At 44.6% G+C, this 15822-nt stretch overlaps 1 protein-coding gene across 4 annotated transcripts in view; it reads right to left on the bottom strand.

Moving 5' to 3' along the window:
- Positions 1-11314, bottom strand: part of LOC308516729 (guanylate-binding protein 7-like) — a 33990-nt gene extending 22676 nt beyond the window's left edge. For 2 of the 4 annotated variants that reach the window (XR_013995776.1, XM_081087799.1), the window contains exon 1: positions 11248-11314. The gene's annotated coding sequence lies outside the window, so the exon portion shown is untranslated. The remainder of the gene's footprint in view (positions 1-11247) is intronic. The other 2 variants (XR_013995777.1, XM_081087800.1) reach the window with 1 other exon arrangement.
- Positions 11315-15822: the final 4508 nt, after the last annotated feature.

The following is a 15822-nucleotide window of genomic DNA, read 5'->3' as shown; positions in this document are numbered from 1 at the left end:
CCTGGGCCAGAGGCATCAGGCCTGGGCCAGGGGTGGAGCCGGCAATCGGAGGGGGGCAGAGCCAGTGATCAGGGGGAAATGAGGGTCCCCTGCCCAGGCCTGACACCTCTGGCAGAGGTGTCAGGCCTGGGCAAGGGGCCGATCCTGCGATTGGAGGGCGATGGGGGTCAGGCCTGGGCGGGGGGTGGAGCTGTCAATCGGAGGGGTGCGCGGGTCCCCTGCTCAGGCCTGATACCTGGGCCAGAGGCATCAGGCCTGGGCAGGGAGTGGAGCCAGCTATGGGAGGGTGATGGGGGTCCCCTGCCCAGGTCTTACACCTCTGGCGGAGGCATCAGGCCTGGGCAAGGGGCCAATCTGGCAATCAGAGGGTGATGGGAGTTGACGCCTCTGGCCAAGGGGTCAGGCCTGGGCAAGGGTGGAGCCCGTGATCGGGGGAGATGGGATTCCCCTGCCCAGGCCTGAAGCCAGAGATGTCAAGCCTGGGGTGGGGGTGGGTGGGGTGCCAAGCCGCAGATTGGTGTGAACTACAGAGGAAGCACCTTTTCTGACCACTCATTGGTTAAGCTCCCTGTATGCCACTGGTAATATTCTTAGTAACTTGGGTAATAAGAATCCAAAACGGTGATCTAGGGTTTTTTACCACACTCCTGGTGAAAAAAACAAAGGTCCCCTGCTGGAGTGCTAAGAAATGTCATATCCTGTCCTAGCTGGTTTGGATCAGTGGATAATGCCTTGGCCTGCCGATGGCAGGGTCTGAGTTCAATTCTGACCAAGGGCATGTACCTAGGTTGCAGGCTCCTCCCTGGCCGGGGCCCAGGTAAGGGCTCATGCAGGTGGCAACCAATCAAAGTGTTCCTCTCATTTTGATGTTTCTCTCTGTCTTTCCCTTTCTCTTTCACATTCTCTAAAAATCAATGGAAACATATCCTCAGGTGAGGATAAAAAAATAATAAAGAAATTATTATTATATGAAAGACACATCTTGAAAATGCCTAAAAAAAGTTGTCATTTTTTTCATGGTGGCGGGACTCGAGTCCGTGTTGATGAAAAAACCTTGCTGGCTGTGGTGACTGGCAGTAGCTGCAGCAGCGGGGTTATGGGGCTGGTTCCTTCCCCTGATCATCCCGGTCACCTCCCACAAAGGGAGGTCAGACTGCGGCTTAGGCCCTATCCCCAAGGTGAGCAGGGATGGAGAAGAGTGCCCTCTCCTCTGGAGACTCCCAGTATCTTCAAACTGCCTCCCAAAAGTGTCCCAAGTCCCTCTTCTGCTCCATGCCGTGGCAACAGTGAGTCCCAGGTCACCACAGCACCCATGGCCCAGGCCTCTCTGCTGAGGCACCAGGAGAGGCAGTGCCCAGCACTCACACTCACTCACGCACAGACACACACAGCGCCCACCAGCTCACAGACTTTTCTCCCTTTCTTTTCCTCCCTCCCAGCTTGCTCTCAGAGCCTCTCTCAGAATGAGGCCCCAGGGCAGGCAGAGGGGGGAGCTCTAATTAATTCCCTTTTAATGTGCATGCATTTCATGCACCAGGCCACTAGTGTGATGCATAAAAGGAATAGAATGAGCAAAACAAAACTCGGATGATGGAGCCTTGAGGACATTAACATATTGCGGATAGGTAGAGGCAGAATGGGACATGCAGGAGACAGGAGTGACCATAGAAGATAACTGGAGTTCCAGAATGATTTGGTTTCTCATTAACTGCATATATTTTCTGAGCACCTACCATGTTCTGGGCACTGTTCTAAGTGCTCAGTATCAAGTAGTGAACAAAATAGATACCAATTCCTGCCTCAAGGAGATTTATTCTCATGGGAGGAGACAGACAATACAGAAAGCAAATAAGCAACATGCATGGTATGTGTATTTTAGATGATGGCAAGGGTTCAGAAAAAAAAAAGCAGGAACTGAGATAGAGAGCACAGGGGCTGAGTTTAAATACAGGGTGGTCAGAATAGGCCTCTCAGAAAAAGAAAAAGAAATGTGCTCTGTGACCTTGAGGAGGAGAAATGTAGTGAATCCTGGGAGCTGTAGCAGTTGGAGGAGGGGAGACTTCCAGAGGAAAAAGAAGACAAGAAATGAGGCTTGCTCTCAAAACACCATGATACAGATCTTTATAGGACCCAGGTGCCACTGTGAATGCAGGAATTCATTTATTTAAAACACAATAAAAAGACATTTTTTTGTTTCTGGGCTGACAGTGAAGAGAGGGTGTAGCCAGGGTGTTTTAGGGTGTGCCGAGAGCTGCCAGAGTCCCATAGCTGGGAGAGGTCCTACTTTACTGTTTTCATCACAGTGGGCATTTCATGCAATCAAGGGACAGAAAGCAGTTAAAGTGCTTTGACTGTCCCTTCACTTTCTCAAAGACAATCCTAACCAACATTCATATGTTCCCTGCTCTCCTAGCTGTGTGCATTAGAAAGAGTAATTTTTCTGTCTCAGCTTGTTCTTCCATAAAATGGCTCCCCTAAAAATAAAAACCTCTTTATCATTAAGATGATTAGGGACAGAGCGGGGTAACAAATAAGGAACCAGCTCTGGGCAGTGGACTTCCCCAAACCAGTTTTAATTGCAATAGAGAAAATAAACCTTAGCTACTGGACAGAGAGGCCGTATAGCCCCAGATATTATAGGTTGTTTGTAGTTTGCGTTCATCTCCAGGGATCTGTTGCTGGAATTTGTTGGTATTAGTGGTGGTTCTATCGGAGTTTGCTTCTCATATAAATAATCTCTTCCCCTCTTCTACTTCATTCTCTCTTTTCACTCTTTTTTCCCCACTCCTTTTTCCCCAGATTCATTTTTGCACTCCTTTTCTTTCTTTTTTTTCTTTTCATTTTCCTCGTTTAACTTTTTCACTTCTTTCTTTCTTATCCCCTAACTCTCTTAACTCAGGTGGTCACCTTTATTTGGGGTTAATAATATCGTGAATACATTTGTGTTCAGTGCCTGGTACGTTGTGCCTTGTTGTGTTGTATTTTGTGCCTTTAAATCAACTCAGCAGATCCAAGCAACAGCAGCCTCCTAATCACAAAACCCTCTGTCTGAGGAACAGCAGAAGTATGTGAAGCCTCCCCCCAGCAGCCAGAAGAGACACCACAGCTGTGAACAGCACCCACCAGAGGAGCTGCTGCCAACTGAGGAGCAGCTGCTACCACAACTGCCCGAGGAGCAACCAAAGACCGAGGAGACACTGCCACCCAGGGAGCAGCTACTGAATGACTCAACATCTAGATATATCTGTGAGATCAAACATGGGTAGACAAAGAAACCCCCAAAGGAAAGAAAAGGAGGACTCACCAGAAAAGCAGCTAAACGATACAGAGGCATGCAACATGACAGAAAAAGAATTCAGAATAAGGGTCCTAGAGTGCATAAACTGGATGAAGGAAAAATCAACAACTTTTGCAAGAAAAGACCCAATAAGAAATGAAGAGTGATGTCGCTGCAATAAAAAAGCACCACTGAAAGTATCAACAGTAGACTAGGAGAAGCAGAGGACCGAATTAGTGAATTAGAAGACAAGGAAGCAAAACACACCCAAACTGTACTGCAATTGGAGAAAAAAATTAAAAGACAGGAGGAGAGTCTAAGGGAGCTTTGGGACAACATGAAATGAAACAACATACGAATAATAGGGGTGCCAGAAAAACAGAAAGAGGAACAAGGATTAGAAAACCTATTTGAAGAAATAATATCAGAAAACTTTCCTGAGGTGGGGAAGAAAAAAGTCACACAAGCCCAGAGAGTCCCAAACAAGGTGAACCCGAAAAGAACTACACCAAGACACATCATAATTACCATGTCAAATGTTCAGGACAAAGAGAGAATCTTACAGGCTACAAGAGAGAGATGGAAAGTTACATACAAAGGATCTCCCATTAGATTATCAAATGATTTCTCAACAGAAACACATCAGGCCGAAATGAATGGAAATTTACAAAGTGATGCAAAGCAAAGGACTGAATCCAAGAATACTCTATCCAGCAAGGCAATCTTTCAAAATAGAAGGGGAAATAAGAAGCTTCACAGACAAAAAAAGGCTAAGGGAGTTTATCACCACCAAGCCAGCAATGCAAGAAATGCTAAAGGGACTGGTGTAAAAAGAAAAATAAAGAGCTCACAGGTAAAGCAGCCACACACAAAAAAGAAATGCCTGCAAATAAGTACCTTTCAATAATAACTTTAAATGTAAACAGACTAAATGCTCCAACCAAAAGACATTGAGTGGCTGAATGGATAAAAAATCGTGACCCATACATTTGCTGTCTACAAGAGACCCACCTCATTAGAAGGGAGACACACAGACTGAAAGTGAAGGGATGGAAAAATATCTTTCAGGCAAATGGAAAGGAAAAGATAGCTGGGGTAGCAATACTTATATCGGACAAAATAGACCTCAAAGTGAAGGCCATAACAAGAGATAAGGAAGGCCACTTCATAATACTAAAGGGATCAATACAACAAGAAGATATAACCCTGATAAACATATATGCACCTAATGCAGTAGCACCCAAATTCATAAAAAAAATAAACTCCTGGAAGATATCAAAGGAGAGATCGACAACAATACAATCATAGTAGGGGACTTTAATACACCACAGACATCACTAGATAAATCCTCTAGACAAACAATCAGCAAAGAAACAGAAATCCTAAATGACTCACTAGATCAGATGGACTTAATTGATATCTACAGAACACTTCACCCCAAAGCCACGGAATATACATTCTACTCAAGTGCTCATATGACACATTCAAAAAGAGACCTCATGTTGGGTCACAAACAAATTCTCCCCAAATTCAAGAAGATTGAGATCATACCAAGCATCTTCTCAGACCACAAAGCCATAGTATTAGAAATAAACTACAATAAAAACAACCCAAAATACTCAAACACTTGGAAGCTGAATAGCATGTTATTAAATATTCATTGGGTTACCAATGAGATCAAAGAAGAAAATAAAAACATCCTGGAAAATAATGACAATGAAAACACAACAATCCAAAACCTATGGGACACAATGAAAGCAGTCCTGAGAGGGGAGTTTATAGCTCTACAGGCCTACCTCAAAAAAACAAGAAAAAAATGGTAGTAAATCATCTAACTCTACAACTCAAAGAATTAGAAAGAGAACAACAAGAAAACACCAGAGTAAGCAAAAGGAAGGAGATAATGAAGATTAGAGCAGAAATAAATGACATAGAGACCAAAAAATAAATACAGAAAATCAATGAAACCAACAGATGGTTCTTTGAAAGGATAAAGAAAATTGACAAACCTCTAGCCAGGCTCACCAAGAAGCAAAGAGAGAGGATGCAAATAAAAAAAATCAGAAATGATAGAGGCGAAATAACAACAGACCCCACAGAAATACAAATGATTGATAAAAAATACTATGGACAACTCTGCTCCAACAAACTAGACAACCTGGAGGAAATGGACAAATTCCTAGAAAAATACAACATTCCAAAACTCAATCTGGAAGAATCTAAAAATCTCAACAGGCCAATAACTATGGAAGAAATTGGAGCAGTCATCAAAAAGATTCCAGCAAGAAATGCCCAGGACCAGACGGCTTCACAGGGGAGTTTTACCAAACATTCAAGGAAGAACTAAACTTATCCTCCTCAGACTACTACAAAAAATTCAAGATGAAGGAACACTTCCAAGCTCATTCTATGAAGCCAGCGTCACCCGAATACCAAAACCAGGTAAAGGCAACATAATGAAAGAGAATTACAGGCCAATATCCCTCATGAACATAGATGCCAAAATCCTCAAATAAATCTTAGCAAATCAGATCCAGCAGTACATCAGAAATATCATACACCATGACCAAGGAGGATTTATCCCAGGGATGCAAGGATGGTACAATATCCGAAAATCAATAAACGTGATACGTCACATAAACAAATTGAAAGAAAAAAACCACATAGTCATATCAGTTGATGTAGAAAAAGCATTTGACAAAATCCAACACCCATTTTTGATAAAAACTCTCAGCAAGGTGGGAATAGAAGGATCATACCTCAACATAATAAAAGCCATATATGACAAACCCACAGCCAACATCATACTCAATGGACAAAGACTAACACCATTTCCCCTAAGAACAGGAACAAGACAGGGATGCCCACTCTCACCACTGCTGTTCAACATAGTACTGGAAGTATTCACCATTGAAATTAGACAAGAAGAGAAATAAAAGGCATCCAAATAGGAAAAGAGGAAGTAAAACTGTCCTTATTTGCAGACGACATGATATTATACATACAAAACCCTAAAGACTCCATCAAAAAACTACTAGACTTAATACATGAATTTGGCAATGTAGCAGGATACAAAATTAACCCCAAGAAATCTGAGGCATTTCTATACACCAATAGTGAACTTTCAGAAAGAGAGATTATAAAAACAATCCCGTTTACCATCGCACCAAAAAAATTAAGCTACCTAGGAATAAACTTAACTAAAGAGGTAAAAGACCTCTACTCAGAAAACTACAGGACGTTGAAAAAAGAGATAGAGGAAGACACAAACAGATGGAAGAACATACCGTGTACATGGATTGGTAGAATCAACATCAGTAAAATGTCCATACTACCCAAAGCAATCTATAAATTCAACGCACTTCCCATTAAAATACCAAAGGCATACTTCACAGATTTAGAACGAACACTCCAAAAATTCATCTGGAATAAAAAACGACCCCGAATAGCTTCAGCGATCCTGAGAAAGAACAAAAGGTGGGATCGCAATACCATATATCAAGCTGTATTACAAAGCCACTGTTCTCAAAACTGCCTGGTACTGGCACAAGAACAGACATATAGATCAATGGAATAGAATAGAGAGCCCAGAAATTGGCCCAGACCAATATGCTCAATTAATATTTGACAAAGGAAGCAAGAGCATACAATGAAGTCAAGACAGTCTCTTCAATAAATGGTGTTGGGAAAATTGGACAGATATATGTAAGAAAATGAAACTAGACCACCAACTTACACCATACACAAAAATAAACTCAAAATGGATAAAGGACTTATATGTACGACAGGAAACCATAAACATTCTAGAGGAATCCAAAGGCAACAAAACCTCAGACATATGCCGAAGCAATTTCTTCACTGATACAGATCCTAGGGCACTTGAAACTAAAGAGAAAATGAACAAATGGGACTACATCAAAATGAAAAGCTTCTGAGCAGCAAAAGAAACCATCAACAAAACAACAAGAAAGCCCACTGTGTGGGAAAACATATTTGCCAATGTCATATCTGATAAGGGCCTAATCTCCAAAATTTATAGGGAACTCATACAACTCAACAAAAGGAAGATAAACCATCCAATCAAAAACTGGGCAAAGGATCTAAATAGACACCTTTCAAAAGAGGATATTCAGAAAGCCAAGAGACATATGAAAACATGCTCAAAGTCACTAATCATCCGAGAGATGCAAATCAAAACAACAATGAGGTACCATCTCACACCTGTCAGGATGGCTATCATCAACTAATCAACAAACGACAAGTGCTGGAGAGGATGTGGAGAAAAAGGAACACTTGTGCACTGCTGTTGGGAATGCAGACTGGTGCAGCCACTATGGAAGACAGTATGGAGTTTCCTCAAAAAACTAAAAATGGAACTCCCATTTGACCCTTTGATCCCACTTCTAGGAATATATCCCAACAACCCAGAAACACCAATCAGAAAGGATATATGCACCCATATGTTCATCGCAGCACAATTCACCATAGCTAAGATCTGGAAACAGCCTAAGTGCCCATCAGTCGATGAATGGATTAGAAAACTGTGGTACAATTACATGATGGAATACTATGCTGCTGTAAAAAAGAAGGAACTCTTACCATTTGCAATGGCATGGATGGAACTGGAGAGCATTATGCTAAGTGAAATAAGCCAGTCAATGAAGGAAAAATACCACATGCTATCACTCATTCATGGATAATAAAGACCATTATAAAGTTATGAACAATAATAGAGACAGAGGCAGAGCTGCCTCAAACAGATTGTCTAACTGCAGCGGGAAGGCCGGGAGGGTTGGGGGGCAGGAGGGTGGGGGGTAAGAGATCAACCAAAGGACTTGTATGCATGCATATAAGCATAACCAATGGACATAAGACACTGGGGGGTCGGGGAGGCCAGGGGGTTGCCAACGGCGGGAAAGAAAAGGAGGCATATGTAATACTCTTTTTAATACTTTAAGCAATAAAACAATAAAATGAAAAAATAAAATAAAAAAATAAAAATAAAAATGTTTTGCCCTAAAAAAAAAATAGATGATTAGGAAGATGAAATATATGATGACATTTATAATGCTCTTCAAATCATGTGTTGCATACTGAATCCTATGTTTGTATTGATTAAAAATTGAGGGTCTAAGAGGACAGGGAAGTTAAATTCTAAATGAAAGTGAAGATTTGGCTTTGAACTGAACAGTGATATCCCTTAATCCAGTTGTGAGCATGTGGAGGACACATCCTATGAGGAGGACTCCGGCAGGACAAGAGCAGCAGTAACAGCTGGGAGGAAGGACACTGAGAGGGGTGGGGTGAATCCTATGGGAGGAACCAAGAGCAGCCCTGGGATGTCTGAGCACAGATTCTGGAGTGGTTACCAGGGTTCAAAACCCAGGGTTCAAATCACTTGCTGTTAGTGAGACCTTGAAAAAGGATCTTACCTTGTGAGCCTCCATTTTCTTATCCGTGTGACAAATAAAGCAAGAATTCCTGCCTGACTCATTACTGTACAGACTGGTAACGCACAGGGTCTCCATAATTAACAGACTTTTCCAGGATTAATGTAGTGTTTAACAATGAGCAAGTTAGGCAATGTGTTGAAATGTGTTAATCTGTTCAGTAAGCTGTAAACTGCCAAGATATAAGGTGTCTAGAATCTTTTCTCAGAAAGTAACATAAAAATTTTGAACTACATTCTCCATTCCATTTCTCTTTGTGTGTGTGTGTGTGTGTGTGTGTGTGTGTGTGTGTGTTTGCGCGCGCGGGTTTTCTTTTCTAAAGGTTATTGGGAGCAGAGATGGGGAATAAATATTTGTCTTCTAAGCTGTGTTTTAAGCAGGAGGAATTGCAGATTTTTCTTCTTGGACAGAACATTTAAAATTTTGGTAGGAATAAATTACAACAAAATTTTTAAAAAATGCAAGTAAACCGAAATACCAAAACCAAAAGCTGTTAATTTCAAATAAAAAAGTACAATGAAATAGTTCTCCTGCATGGAGTTAGATAGTTTTCAAAGTTCCTCCTCAGGACAGTCTGTCATCTGAAGTGATGGTGAAAACTGCCCCAAGCCTTGACTTCTCAGCAAGGATGACAGGGTATTCTATACAGTTCTTGTATGGACCACACACGAGAAACAACGCCTTGTAAACAAACACTATTAGGCCTTATAGTCATTTCTAACAGTTGTTGATGAATTGAATTTTTCTATATCACACAGCTTTGTACTGTCTTTGGAATATTAAGTATTGTTAAGTACAAAAATAATGAGTCAATCTTTCAGGAATTAAATTGTCTGTAAATTAAGAACCACCTTTTCTCTCAGCTTCTCCATTGCCTGGAGGAGGGCTTGGGAGGAGGTGGTGGTGTTTTGGTGCTGCTGACAGGGGACAAGATCTCAACTGTCCAAGCTCGTCCCTGTCTCTGAGGAGGGACAGAGCGATGGAGGAGGGACCAGGAGCCTCTGCAAGTGGGTGGGGTTTACTCCATCAATCCCAGGAAGGGTTTATCCCCTTTTGGCATTTGAGGGAGGATGTATTCCTCCTCCTCCCAAAGCAGGGCTGTTCGTGTAGCCCTGGGAGGGTGCCAAAGGGGCAGTTTATCCCTGTGAAAATGTGGATGAGGACTGGTTGCCTCACAGAGGCCTCTCATCTAAAGGGAAGGCCTGAGTTGCTGGTAGTCAGGCCCAGTACTAGCCTCCTGCTGCCCCCTTACCCTCCAGTGCCAAGCCTGTGCTTCCAGGGTGAGGGATGCCTTTAGGCACCTGTTGTGGTTGATGTTAAGGAACATGGGCCTGGAAGAGCAAGTCTAGGAGGGAACCTACATGTCTTTGATGCTGCAGAAAGGGGACAAGTTCTCAGCTGTCCTAGCTCTACCCTCCCTCACTCCTCCTTGTCTGGCTACTCCAGATAATGGCTGTTCTCTTGAAAAGTTGAAATTCCTGCCAGATATTGTAACGTTTGACCAAAGGAAGGCACCAGAGTCCAAATTAAAAGCAGAATGCACTGTTTATTTTAGAAAGTCAGATGTCCTGTGGTCTGCAAGCACAGGCCGGGGGAGTCACACACAACAGGGGGAGTGGGAAGATCATATAGGCAGGTTTGTTGTCCCTTGCCTGTCCCTACCAGAATGTTTGTAGCAGTTTGCGGTTGGGCTGGAAACAGGATGTTTGATTGAGCTGGAAAGTCCCTTGCCAACTTTCAGTTTGTATTTGCGGTTCCCTTGGCGCCCCATATCCACCTGGACATTACAGGTATTACAGCTAAGCAGGTAAGGGTCAGGTTAATTAGAACCAAATGAAACTTGAAAGGACACCGTTTTTTTTTTTTTGTTTTTTGGGGGTTTTTTTTTGCTGTTAGAAAGAAAAGTAGGTGAGGAGTGAAATTCAATTGCCAAGCCAAGGAGTTCAGAGTCAGAGTTTCTGGAAAGCAAGAACAAAACTGCTTGAGAGCACAGAGAAGTCAGATAAACAAAATATTGGCTTTAGCGACGCACCACAGTGTGTTCTTTAAAGAGAAAATTTTTAGTAAAGTGGTGCGGGCAAATTCTACTTATAAGGGCTAAGAAAGCTGTTGGCACTAAGAAATTGGATCTAGTGAACCTAGGCTATGTTTTATTTTTAAGAGTTTATTTTAAATTACAGTTGGCATTCAACATTGTATGAGTTTCAGCATACTACATAGCTGTTAGAGATTTCTATAACTTAAGAAGTGAAACCCCCAATAGGTCTAGTACCCACCTGGCAGCCTGCATAATTATCACAATATTATTGAGCACATTCCCCAGGCTGTACTTTACATCCCTGTGACAGTTTTGTAACTGCCAATTTGTATCCTTAATCCCTTCCCCATTTTCACCCAGCCCCTATCCTTCCTCCACCTGGTAACCTGAACCTGGGTTACTTCTAAACCAAGTAATCCTCTCTGAAACAAAGCTTATATGTGCGACTAAAATGTATGGTGTTTTAAAAATAAAGTTCTTACCTGTTTTTTTCTCCTCAGTGTAGATTGGAGGGGTTTCTGTCACTTCTCTATTTTTTACTGGATGGTTGGACCTTTATTCATTAGTCTTCTGACATGTGACTTCCTGGAATTTCTAAAGACCCATTAACTAGAAGTGAAACATTTAGAGTAATGTGAAACTGAGAGAACAAAGCAATGACTCACAAACCAAAAAAGGAATTTCTGAAAGTTAAGCAAAGGGGAGGGTTTTTGGATTTCACTGAATTTCTTAACTAGTTCAGTTTAACAAAAGTTCCATTCCTGGTTCCTGGTGGGTGTGGTCAACAAGATGTGGCTCCCTCTTCCCTCTTTCAAGCAGGATAAGGTATGTCACTTGGAGAGGCAGGTTACCAGTATTTCTCATGGCCTCCAGCACTGAGTTGCAGAGACTAAATTCCTGGAGGCTGGGGTTCCCAACCTGCATCCAGCCCCACTCAGAGTGAAGGCTCTAGCTGATGCATAGGTGGGAGGAAGGATGGGGGCTGAGATTGCCTGGCCTGATCACCCTCCCTCTGGCTGACTTGTAGGAAGGAGTTTCCAAGTGGGGAGAGGCAAGTGGGGAAGACCAGAGGCTACCACCCCTGCCCAGGGGAAGAGCAGTGGCTCAGAGATATTTGTTCAGGGAGAGAGGCAGTGCATCATCACAGAGATCTCTGAATTTCTCCCCAAAAGAACTGATTTAATTTGAAACAGAGTGTGGGGACTTAAAGAAACTTTATAGCGAATCAACTGTAGAAAAAACACAAAAGGAGATTTTCAGGCAGGAAGCAAGTGACCCCAGATGTTAATACAAATCCACGTAGAAAAACAAAGAGCAGCAGTAAGGGAATTGTGTAATTATAAAAAACATTATAAATACAGCCTTCCTCTCCTTTCTCCTCTTAAGTGGTTTAAGAAGCAATTTATACAATAATATGTATACAATTGTATTGCAGGGACTATTTCATACTTAAAAGTAATATATTTAGCAAAGAAAAATAAAAGAGGTCAGTGGTTACACAGCCTATTGAAATAAAGATATGACATGTGATGTTAACATGAACTCATAGGAATACATAGAACCATCCTATCTAATAAAAGAGAAACATGGTAATTAGTGTATGACCACTACCCTTCCCATTGGCTAATCAGGGCAATACGCAAATTAACTGCCAGACAAGATGGTGGCCAGCAACCAGGCAGCTTAAAGCGAACATGAGGCTTGCTTGCTTCAGTGATGGAGGACTCCAACGTTCCCCGCCTGCCGCTGCAGGACTCTGAGCTGCAACTCTAAGCAACTATGTTACAAATATAGAAGCTAAACAAAACCCCAGAAATTTGCTTTAGTCGCCAGGCTTCAGCCAGCAGGATTGCAACATTGTTTCAAATACAGAAGGTAAACAATGGCCAGAAACCTGCTTTCAGCAGCAGAGGCCTAAGAGCTGGAGCCTCAGAGCTAAAGCTGGCCCAGAATAAAAAAAAAAAAAAAAAGAAAAAAAGGAGCGGTTGGGAGCTTCAGTCACCCGCCAGCCTGAAAACAGCCCTCAGCCCCTCACCCAGACTGGCTAGGCACCTCAGTGGGGACCCCCACCCTAAAGGGTGTGTGACCAGCTGCAAACAGCCATCATCCCCTCATCCAGGATAGCCAGGCACCCCAGTGGGGACCCCCACCCTGATCCAGGACACCCTTCAGGGCAAACCAGCCAGCCCCCACCCGTGCACCAGGCCTCTATTCTAGAAGTCCAATGTGCTATCCATTGCGCAACAGAAGACCTCTATTCTATATAGTAAAAGGGTAATATGCCTCCCAGCACCGGGATCAGCATGACAGGGGGCAGCGCCCAAACCCCCTGATTGCGCTGTGGCTCTGTGTGTGACAGGGGAAGGCGCCCCAACCCCCTGATCAGCCCTGCTCTGTGCCTGATAGGGGTAGTGCCCCAACCCCCTGATTGCCCTGCGGCTCTGTGTGTGACAGGCTGCGATGCCCCAACTCCCTGATCGGCCCTGCTCTGTTTGTGACAGGGTGCGGCGCCCCAACACCCCCCACCCCATGGGCCCTGCTCTGTGTGTGACAGGGTAGAGCCATAACCTCCCCATCGGCCCTGCCCTGAGTGTGACAGGGTACGGCGCCCCAACCCCCTGATCTGCCCTGCTCTGTGTGTGACAGGGGTCAGTGCCCCAACTCCCCTATCGGCCCTACTCTGTGAGTGACAGGAGGGAGCTCCCCAACCCCCTGATCAGCCCTGCTCTGTGCATGACAGGGGGGAGCTCCCCAACCCCCTGATGGGCCCTGCTCTGTGCGTGACAGGGTAGAGAGCCCCAACCCACCTGATGGGCCCTGCTCTGAGAGTGACAGGGGGCAGTGCCCCAACCCCGATTGGCCCTGCTCTGTGTGCGACAGGGGGTGGCACCACAACCTGCCCATCGACCCTGCCTTGAGTGTGACAGGGGGCGGTGCCCCAAACCCCCAATCAGCCCTACCCTGAGAGTGACTGAAAATGACATCGCAACTTCCCGATCCACCCTGCTCTATGCATGACGTGCGGCACCCCAACTCCCCAATCAGCCCTGCTCTGAGCCTGACCAGGGGCTGCACCTAGGGATTGGGCCTGTCCTCTGCCACCTGGGAGCAGACCTAAGCCAGCAGGTCGTTATCTCCCAAGGGGTCCCAGACTGCGAGAGGGCACAGGCCGGGCTGAGGGAGCCCCCTTCCCCCCAAGTGCACAAATTTTTGTGCACCGGGCCTCTAGTAAATTATAAGAAAGGAAGTTACTATAACAAGCCCTATACATTAATTTTTTCTCCTTTATTCTCTTAAAAGACATAAAATCATATAAATTAATAACTATCAAAATTTATTTCTGTGGTTGTTACATATATGGATGTAATTTGTAATATATATCCTATATAATAAAGAGGTAACCTGCAAATTGACCGTCATGCCCTCGCAAAAGATGGCCGTCCCCAAGTGGGCACAAGATGGCTGCCACTAGATTGCCGGCAGAGAAGGTCAGTTGGGGGGGATCAAGCCTGCAGGGGAGGGCAATTGGGGGTGACCAGGCAGCAAAGGAGGGCATTTGGGGGAAACCGAGCCGGTAAGAAGAGCAGTTGGGGTCGATCGGGCCAGCGGGGGTGGGGGGCAGTTAGGGGTGATCGAGGCCTGCAGGGGAGGGCAGTTGGTGGCAACCAGGCTGGCAGGGGAGGGAGGGAAGTTGGGGGGACCAGTCCAGCAGGAGGGCAGTTAGGGGAAACCAGGACAGCAAGGGAGGGCAGTAGGGGGCAACCAGGCCAGCATTGGAAAGCATTAGGTGGCTATTGGGCAGGCAGGGGAGGGCAGTTGGGGGTTATTGGGCCATCAGGGAGCAGTTAGGCTTTGATCAGCCTGGCAGGGGAGTGGTTAGGGGTGATCAGACTGGCAGGCAAAAACGGTTAAGGGCAATCAGGCAGGCAGGCAGGCGAGCGGTTGGGAGCCACCATTACTGGATTGTGAGAGTAGAATGAAAAAGTTCTATTAGATGGAGTCAGGTGATCCCAGGTTTCCAAAGTTTTCTGTTCAGGAGAGATCTGAAAGGATGGTTAAAAGGTATTAACCATCCTGTAATACCTGTCTTCTAAGCAATCATCACAGGTTATTCTGATTCAGTTCTTAGGTATCAGTAGCTTTGGCTCCATGAGGGGATCAGGATTTGGTCCCAGGAGGACTTTAGCCCCTCACTGCAGTTGAGGCTGGATGCGCTCCCCCTCCCGTGTAGGGACCTCCCTGCAGCCCTGGGTGGGTGCCAGGGGAGCGTGCACCCAGGGCACACTGTGCGCACCTGACTTTTCCTGTCTGGCAGCCACTTAGATCCAAATGGAGTCGCTGAGCTGCCCACAGCAAAACCCCTGTGGGCCTCAAGCCACCTGGCCCTGTGCCATCTGCCTTTCCCCTGCCAGTGCCCCGCCTTGGCTTCCACATTTGTTGCTGTTAAAAAACATGTGGCCAGAAGACAAATTACAGGCAACTCACAGCATGTGGTTGCTTCCTGCTTCTGCACACCAGTTCTCAGCTGCCCTGTGGTCCTGACTGGCTCCTCTGGATACTGACTGCTCTCTCTCTTTTTTTTTTTTAAATTAAATCTTTATTGTTCAGATTATTACAGTTATTCCTCTTTTTCCCCCCATAGCTCCCCTCCACCCAGTTCCCCCCCACCCTCCGCCCTCACCCCCCCACACTGTCCTCATCCATAGTTGTACAATTTTTGTCCAGTCTCTTCCCGCACCCCCCAAACCCCTTTCCCCCGCAAGAATAGTCAGTCCACTCCTTTTCTATGCCCCTGATTCTATTATATTCACCAGTTTATTCTGTTCATCAGATTATTTATTCACTTGATTTTTAGATTCACTTGTTCATAGAAGTGTATTTGTTGTTCATAATTTGTATCTTTACCTTTTTCTTCTTCTTCCTCTTCTTAAAGGATACCTTACAGCATTTCATATAATACTGGTTTAGTGGTGATGAACTCCTTTAGCTTTTCCTTATCTGTGAAGCTCTTTATCTGACCTTCAATTCTGAATGATAGCTTTGCTGGGTAAAGTAAT

Source organism: Myotis nattereri, assembly GCF_964212035.1.
Source record: "Myotis nattereri genome assembly, chromosome: 3".
Lineage (NCBI taxonomy): Eukaryota > Metazoa > Chordata > Mammalia > Chiroptera > Vespertilionidae > Myotis > Myotis nattereri.
This window is presented reverse-complemented; position numbering and strand designations above follow the sequence as displayed.